We start from the raw sequence: 8,241 nt of genomic DNA on the forward strand, positions 1-8,241 counted from the left end.
TAGAATTATCATCTATTTCAAGTGATTTTTACCTGCTCAAATCAATTTTAAATGCACTTATTTCAAAAGCTTTTTACTTATTTCTAGATTACTTTTTGCAGTGTGGACCAAGATAAAGTCAAGACCAAAGTGGGTCTAATAAACACCTAAACTGAACTAAATAACATTTTAACTCTGTGTAAACCATGTCTAAACTAGAAAGAAACTTAATTACATCACTAACACTTTAATTAAAAAGAGTAAAATTGCAGATGACCGTTAGAAACAGAGGAGGTTGTGGTATTAGTTTAAAACCATATTGAAGTCAATGAAGCTTGTTACTCCCTCTCCTCCGCAGGGGACTTTTGACCGAGGTCGAGGAGGGAGTCCACGACAGAGAGGGCAGGCCGGGTTCAAACGGAGGCACCACCGGCACTTTCATCCACTCACTGCGTCATACGGGGACCTGGTGATGGAGCATTGTAGCAAGAGTGAAAAGAACTTGTGTCATGTGACCTTTAGAAATCATGTGGCACTTCAAAGACCCATAATAGAGCATGATCTGACTCTGGGCTTAAGTTTTCATCCTGATCATTAGGTTTTTGTTCTTCAGATTTACTTTGTCAGACATGAAAGAGAACATTTTCTGACAGGTTTTAAACTTTAAACAGCAACATCAAGAATATTTTCAGCAAGGGTCCATGTTGAAAAAAAATGAGGAGCCACAGAGGGTTTGTGTGTTACTTAAAGCCACTGGATAATATTCAGTAATGGTCAAAGTATGTCATTACTTGTGCAAAAGTACAGATATACAGGTAAAATATTACTCAATTACAAGTAAAAGTTGCTCTGTCAAATGAATAGGCCTACTTAAGTAAAGGTACAGATGTTTTCCCTAAATAGCTTCCTCTAGAGCTTAAGACATTGTATTACACCAGCTGATGTCATAAAGTGCTTTAGCTTAGACACCATCACTGCTTGAACTAATTCTGATCATTTCAGTGCTCGAACTACCTCTATAACTGAGAATAGCTCAAACAGCATAAGAATAATCCAAGGTGAAAGCTCCAATGACTTTTCATTATGTAGGTGCACTATGCAACTTGTTATGTAACAGAAGAAAAGTTGATATTAATACATATTTGACCTTTCACTGACCCAGCGGATGCTTGTGTGGTTACCATAGCGCCTTTACTTACCATCCCGATGGCCTGTGGGACGTTGTAGGAGGTTTTCACTGCTGATTGAACCGCATCCATGGTTACATATACTTTCCATTCTGAAAACCTGCCATGAATCCTAAAAAACCTGAATTAAAATTGATTGTGAAGCATCATAAGAGCCACGAGATGGAAAGTAAAGGCGCTAAGCTAGCTACTCGTACAGCTGCTGGGTCACTGAAAGGTCAAATACGCACTGATATGAACTTTTTTTTTTTTTGTCCAGTTCTTTTTTACATAAACTTGCAGAAGGAGACACTGTCGGAAAACCCTTTTGCCCCATTTACTGAGGGCCAGTTTGCTCGCTAACGCATAAACCTTCCACTTGGAAACAAATTATCGCATCATTTTCTACCAAAAAGTTCACTTATTGCAGTGTCACTGAATGGGAAACTGTAATTTCTTTTTTCAAAATACATTTTTTTCACATAATATGGCCATATCTGTAGTTTTGTACACATGTTGACGTTTTTTGTTGTTGATTTTCCCAATATACCTAATTTGAGTTTGATTTAAAAAAAAAAAAAAAAAAGTTAGAACTAGTTAATTAATAAACTAAAAAGATGTCCAAAATTATATCTACATTTCCCTAAATCAGGGATTCCCAAAGTGGGGGTCGGGATCTTCTGGGGGACCCTGAGGTGGGGGTTGTGAGCATATTGTCTTCTTCATATATTTTGAGTGTATGGTTTTGATCAAATGTTTTTGAAATGTTTATAAGCATGAATTGGGGGTCAAGAGTTTAATTGTCAGTAAATTACGAAATGAAAAATATGTATAGTTTTATTCAGAGAACCTCAGTGAAAGCTCAGGTATCATTTGTCTGATACAGAAAGTTGTTCACAAAAAAACCCACTCATTGTAATTATTCATCATTACTTTTCCTTTATTCCGTTTTGTCAAGTGGCCTGCGACATCTGACTGGGCCTCTCTTTAATATTTAACCGGGCTGTTCTGAGGCCTACTGTAGTCCAGATCTGAGGCCCCCCGTGTAACCCCCTCAGGACCCCCTTCCTCCAGGTCTATGACAAAGACCAAAGTGAGCTGGTCTCATTCTGATGCAAACAATCACATAATCATTAACAACTTCACACAGCAACGCTAAAGTCTCCACAACAGCCAAGGCCCGGGTCAGACCTGATGTTAGTCATGAGATTTATGGCTCTTTTTTACCGGGAGCCGATTCTGTGGGATCTGTTCATTTCAAAGACTCATTTTTCATATCGATATTTCTATGACGCTAACCAAAAACGTACACTTTACCTAAGACCTGATGATGGGCACCGATTCATTCAAATGATCCAAAATTACAATGGGACGGAATTTTACCCAATCCTTTGTGAGAAAAGCTTCACTTGTGTTGAAAACAGGTAGTGATCTAAATAGTTACTGGTCAAAGAAAAAAAATGTACTTGAGCACTGATAGAGCATGCAGTGTGAGTTTTAGTTTAAAATTTTAAAAAAGACCTACCCAGGAATTTAACCTGAAAATTGATTCAAATTTTAATTATCCACAATGTGTTTGTAAAATAAAAGTGATGGTACTCACTACTCCCTACTGCTACTACGCAAACTACTGTGACTACTTTTAATACAACTACTACTTCTGCATAATAATCCATCATATTTATAAAAGTTAAATATTTGCATGATACTACTTCTACTGCTGCTTCTATACTGATACAACTGGAAAAAAATGCCTCAAATAAAATGTAATGCTTTATCATAATGACATTTGAGGTCTTCATTTTGGCGCAATTGAGTAGTAGTAGTAGTAGTAGTAATAGTAGTAGTAGTAGTAGTAGTAGTAGTAGTAGTAGTAGCGGTAGTGGTAGTAGTAGTAGTAGTAGTAGTAGTAGCGGTAGTGGTAGGAGTAGTAGTAGTAGCAGTAGTAGCGGTAGTGGTAGTAGTAGTAGTAGTAGTAGTAGTAGTAGTAGTAGTAGTAGTAGTAGTAGTAGTAGTAGCAGAAGTGGTAGTAGTAGTAGTAGTAGTAGTGGTAGTAGTAGTAGTAGGGTAGTAGTAGTAGTAGTAGTAGCAGAAGTGGTAGTAGTAGTAGTAGTAGTAGTAGTATTAGTAGTAGTAGTAGTAGTAGTAGTAGTAGTAGTAGTAGTAGTAGTAGTAGTAGTGGTAGTAGTAGTAGTAGTAGGGTAGTAGTAGTAGTAGTAGTAGTAGCCACCAGAGCAGTATCAGTTTTATCAACAGCATAAGTGTCTTAATTTTGCCTCTGTGGATGTTCTCCTGCCGCCTCCGAACTTTGGAGTGTTCTGAGTATCATTGGACCCACTGTGACCTCTGTCCCGTGTCACTTTCCCCCCTGTGCCCCCCGATCCTGACCCCAGCAATCCCTTCCCGACCCCACTCCGCCCCACCCCTCTGCCGTCTGTTAGCCGCTGACAGGCTCCAGCCACCCATTTACATTTCATATCAGGTTTAAGCATCATTAGCTTGATTAGCTGTAGCCTGCGCTATCAGCCCATCAGGACCAGGGGGCTCCGGGAGTGACCCTATACCTGCCCCCGGGACGACCCCCCCTCTCACACCCCCCACTGTTCTGGGCCTCATCTGATAACACAGGCTCCATACGTCACCAGCGACCCAGGTGAGCAACCCAGAGATGGGACTCAGGTTAGGATACCTTGCTTTTAGTCGTTTGTGCTCCCGCCACTCAGTCCAAGCTAAGTCCAGTTTTAGCGAAAATACAACAGGGGAAACTGGGTATGCTTGTCTTGTTCCATTTTACTTTTATTTAGGTGAAAATGTGACTTGATATTGTTAAAGTTTAAAATCCTGCTTCTCCTGCAATAAAATGTTTTCAATCACTCAAAAGAAATTAAATAACGGGATGATTTTTAACGGATTATATCTTTTTGAAATATCTTTTACGTTGGTTTGTCACATGGGGTATAAATGGCTGATTTTGTTGATGTGTCCATATGTTTTTATGACTATATGCATTTTAACAGTACCTTTTGTAGAGGCCATTTCCGTGCATTGTTTTCAAACATTTTACAACTCATGCAGTACGCAAAAAAAATAACACATTCGTGGGAAGAACATGCGTAAGCTTTGACTGAAAAACTAAAATTGTTTATTTTATTTCAAGAAACAAAAAAAGTATTTTCATTTTCTTTTTTAATTCATGTTAAGTACAAAAAAACTCATTAACAACATTGATGACAACCAACCCCACACATTGCAGTTTCACAGTAATTAATACATAAAGAAAAGAAGTCGACTTTAAGATGTATGTGTGTGTTTCATGTAAGGTGTTCTGTCAATTAGACCAATGTAAAACCCAATGTCTATAGGTAATAACCTAAGTGGAAGGACCATAACACTGTAATCCCATGTAAATGATTAGAGATGCAGAGTTTTCTTAGCCCAAGATATAGAGCTCATGTTTGTGAATCAGAGGTGTCTCCTGTCTCACCTGTGGGGCATCTCCATAAGAATGAACTGATTGCATTAAAGTCAATGGTAAACATGGACGCCATCAGACAGCAGACAGTAACAGAGATCGACTAGGCCACGGAGAAGCACCGGAAACTGCTTTGTCAACAAATTTGGATTTATATTATTATTTTTTGTCTTTGAGTAAAGTGTTTTTCTTTCTTTACTATAGTTTTGCAGCGTGAGTGTCTCAGTGTTGTGTTTTATTTACTTGGATGTGGCCGTGTGGAGTTTTACAGCATGAGTCAAAGTTCATAGAGTCCTGGTGGAAGTTATAGCGAGATAAGGGTTGTTTGTCAGAGCGGAACGCACAAGGGAACAAATGGACACAAATCTACTATTTTAAAAAGGTCACGAGGAGCAAATCGCCAAAGCGGCCGTCATATATAATAAACGTCGCGCACACAGATCTTAAAGCGCACATGACAGGTTGTAATTTCTTTCTAATCATTGATTTGGTGGACAATGTGTTCATGCTTTAGAGTTATTACTTATTACACTTATTTAAACCGACTTGTTGCCATCTTGGGATACGCAAGTATTTTCTACAGCACAAGTACTTTCACTTAAGTAAAAAATTTGACTGGGCTACGATTGATAAGATAATATGGGACCTGAAGTGTCTTTACTTTTACTCAAAGTACTCTAACACTTTTTGCATCTTTCAGGCCTCAAACAACGTTGCATGAATGAATAAGTAAAGTAAATGGGAGCTGTTAATGGGAGCTGCTGGCGTCCACACATCTGGTTTTGCACGTTCGGGGCCGTCACTTGTGCGTGTCCCAGTTGTTTGGTTGTGTAACGCAGCGTGAACGGCCAGATCTGGGTCCAGAGCCATAAAACTGTGGACTTTATCTCAAAACGGAAACAGCTGCTGATAACGGGCTGCCCTGCGCCGCACAGCTCTACCGCTAGATACTGCTGAGAGAGAGGTGAGGACGCGGTGGCACAGCGGTTAGTCACCTCACCAGCATGGCTCGATTCTTCTCGTGCCGAGGGAGGCCTTTCTTGTGTCAAGTTCGTGTGCTCTTCGATGCCTGCGCAAGATTCCTTCAGGTACTTCGATGTTTCCTACAAACAAAAACATATGCACTAGGGCCCCCCCAGTGTAATACCGACCACAGTGTCTGGTTAAAGGGACTTTAAAGTTAAAAAGTTAAAATTATGTATTTTCTTCCCCCTACATGAACCAGCCATGTCCTAATGTGTAGAATAAGCCCAGACCTGTTCACCACAATTGCCTCTAAAATCCTGCACTGTCACTCAAAAAGGTGTTAATTCAAGTCTGAAACCGAACCGGAATAAACCGAAACCGGGTCTGAAGTGCCGTCATGCACGAGCTTAATAAAGAACATGCAGTTACACATAAGACCTGAGGTGGCAGTAGTGAGTATAAAAATGACCAACTTGCATCTAGTCCCTTTAATGGTTCAGTTTAGGAACAGGGACATGATTAATTAACGCTGGGGAAATGGTCTGAGGCATCAGTGTTATAATGTAAGTCTAAAATCAAATGTGTAAAACAACTAATTCTTACATTTCAAACAAACAAACTAGTCAATCAATCAATGGTTTTGTATAGCCCAATATCACAAGTGAGTTGCCTCACAGGGCTGCACTATACATGAAGGCAATAAATCAGAATAGTATATGACAATTTAAAGTTCAGGCAAATGAAGTCTCCAGGCAAACATAAAGTCAAATAAGTGTCAGCAGTAGGTGGAGACGAGCCGTGTGGGTTTTCCCCCGTCCTCAAAAACCCAGGAGGAGAAAAGAGAAACCCCGGGGAGAACCACAGAAGGATCCACTCCCATGGACGGACAGGCTATGGAGATCCACCTCCGATGGGAGCCCCCGATGGGCCAAGACACTGGGGCGACAGATGGTAGAGCAGGTCGTCTCATGATCGGAAGGTCGGGGGATCGAATCCCGCTTCCTGAAGGTGCACTTCCATTGGGTCCATGGGCAAGACACTTCACCCACCTTGCCTCCAGTGTCTGCGTACCTTGGTGTATGAATGAGAGTGTGAATGGGTGAGTGGATCCTTGCTGTAAAGTGCTTTGAATGCCTAATGTAGGTGGAAAAGCGCTATAGAAGTTGAGACCATTTACCATCGCAGAACATCCGGTCCTTGTTGGAGCGCTGATTTAAAGCAACATGTTTTGTCAAAGAAAACCCCTGCAAACCCTTGGCTACTGGGCACTTTTTATCATAAAGAGACGGCAAATTCGGGGAGTCTGGACTGTTTTTGTCACAGCCCTAAAACTTTAAACATAATAAAAACAACCCAAATGAAGACATTTAGTTCTCTGTGATTTCCTAATTGCGACTACTACAATTTGGATTCACCCGGTCGCCCCGGAACATGTTTAAGGCAGATTTACGGCCTGTCAGAAGGAGGCGAGTTTTGTTTTGCGGGCGTTAATGTGATTTCCTCATTCCGTTTTATTGATGTAATTAGGAGTGTTTGGGGGGGGGTCGTTGGCGGAGGTGTTGGGACCGGCAGCTTTAAGATGACTTGCCTAACGCTCTGTTTACACTGGCTGCAATTAGCAGACAAAACACTCCCGGTATTAGCATGGAGCAGGAGATACATGCGACATCTGAGGAGCGTCACAGAGGGGCTGAAGACGGCGGGAGTTTTCAAATGATAAGGCATGTCTGCGAAGTCGTGTGATGACAATTAACAAAAGGATGCAAACACGCATAGCTAACACAAAACATTTGAAAAAGAGATTGTTATTTGTTGTCATTGTTTATGCAGTGGTAATAAAAGGCATTCATTCAATAGTCCAAGATCAGGCTGTGTATGAAGCACTTTGTCCAGGTCGGAGCTCGGAAATTCCAAGATAAACACAGATGTAAACAACAGGGCTAACGCTTTAACAGTTAGCTAATACGATGCTGACGTTATACGAATATTTGTTAACAAGAGTATGATTCAAAACCCGCTAAAATAATCATTTACTTATTTATTATTCTGTTAAGGTGGTTGAGTTTCATCATTGAGATACACTTTCTCGAAGGTGCAGTCTTTCTTCAGCTCGTATCTGAAGTCGAACCACTCTGATCATCTCCGAGTTCGCAAGTTGTAATTTTGACTTTGAGCCTTGTTTCACGGCATTCTCCCATAGCCGAGGTCGGAAATGTAATAGTTAGTTGCTTGGAACGTAGGACAACATCCAGCTTTTGACAAAAACTTTAAGTCTTCTTTATCTTTAAGTTTCTTTGATAATTTGTCTTATGAAGCCTAGGCGTTAATTCAACCTGGGAGACGATTTTCAGCATCACATACCTCCAGCCAATGGTCGCTTCTGAGACGGCCACACCTCCACCTCAGCCCATCAGGGTAAGAGCCGCACCTCCATAGAAGCCAATCCTCGCCCTCGGTCCCGCTTTTAAGCCCCAGCAATCATGGATCATACGCTTCCCAGCTGTGCTGCGACCCGCCTCCACCCCATCTCCGCCTCTTCCATCCACGGCTTCTACCTGCTGCAGCTTCACGGGTCTTCCATACCAGCACCAGTGTCCAGGCTCCGGGGGAAGACATCCCTAACTCCAAGCTGTTCATCCAAACTGACTTTCATGCATC

The sequence above is a fragment of the Gobius niger genome (genome assembly GCF_951799975.1).
Source record: "Gobius niger genome assembly, chromosome: 11".
In the NCBI taxonomy this organism is placed as follows: Eukaryota; Metazoa; Chordata; class Actinopteri; order Gobiiformes; family Gobiidae; genus Gobius; species Gobius niger.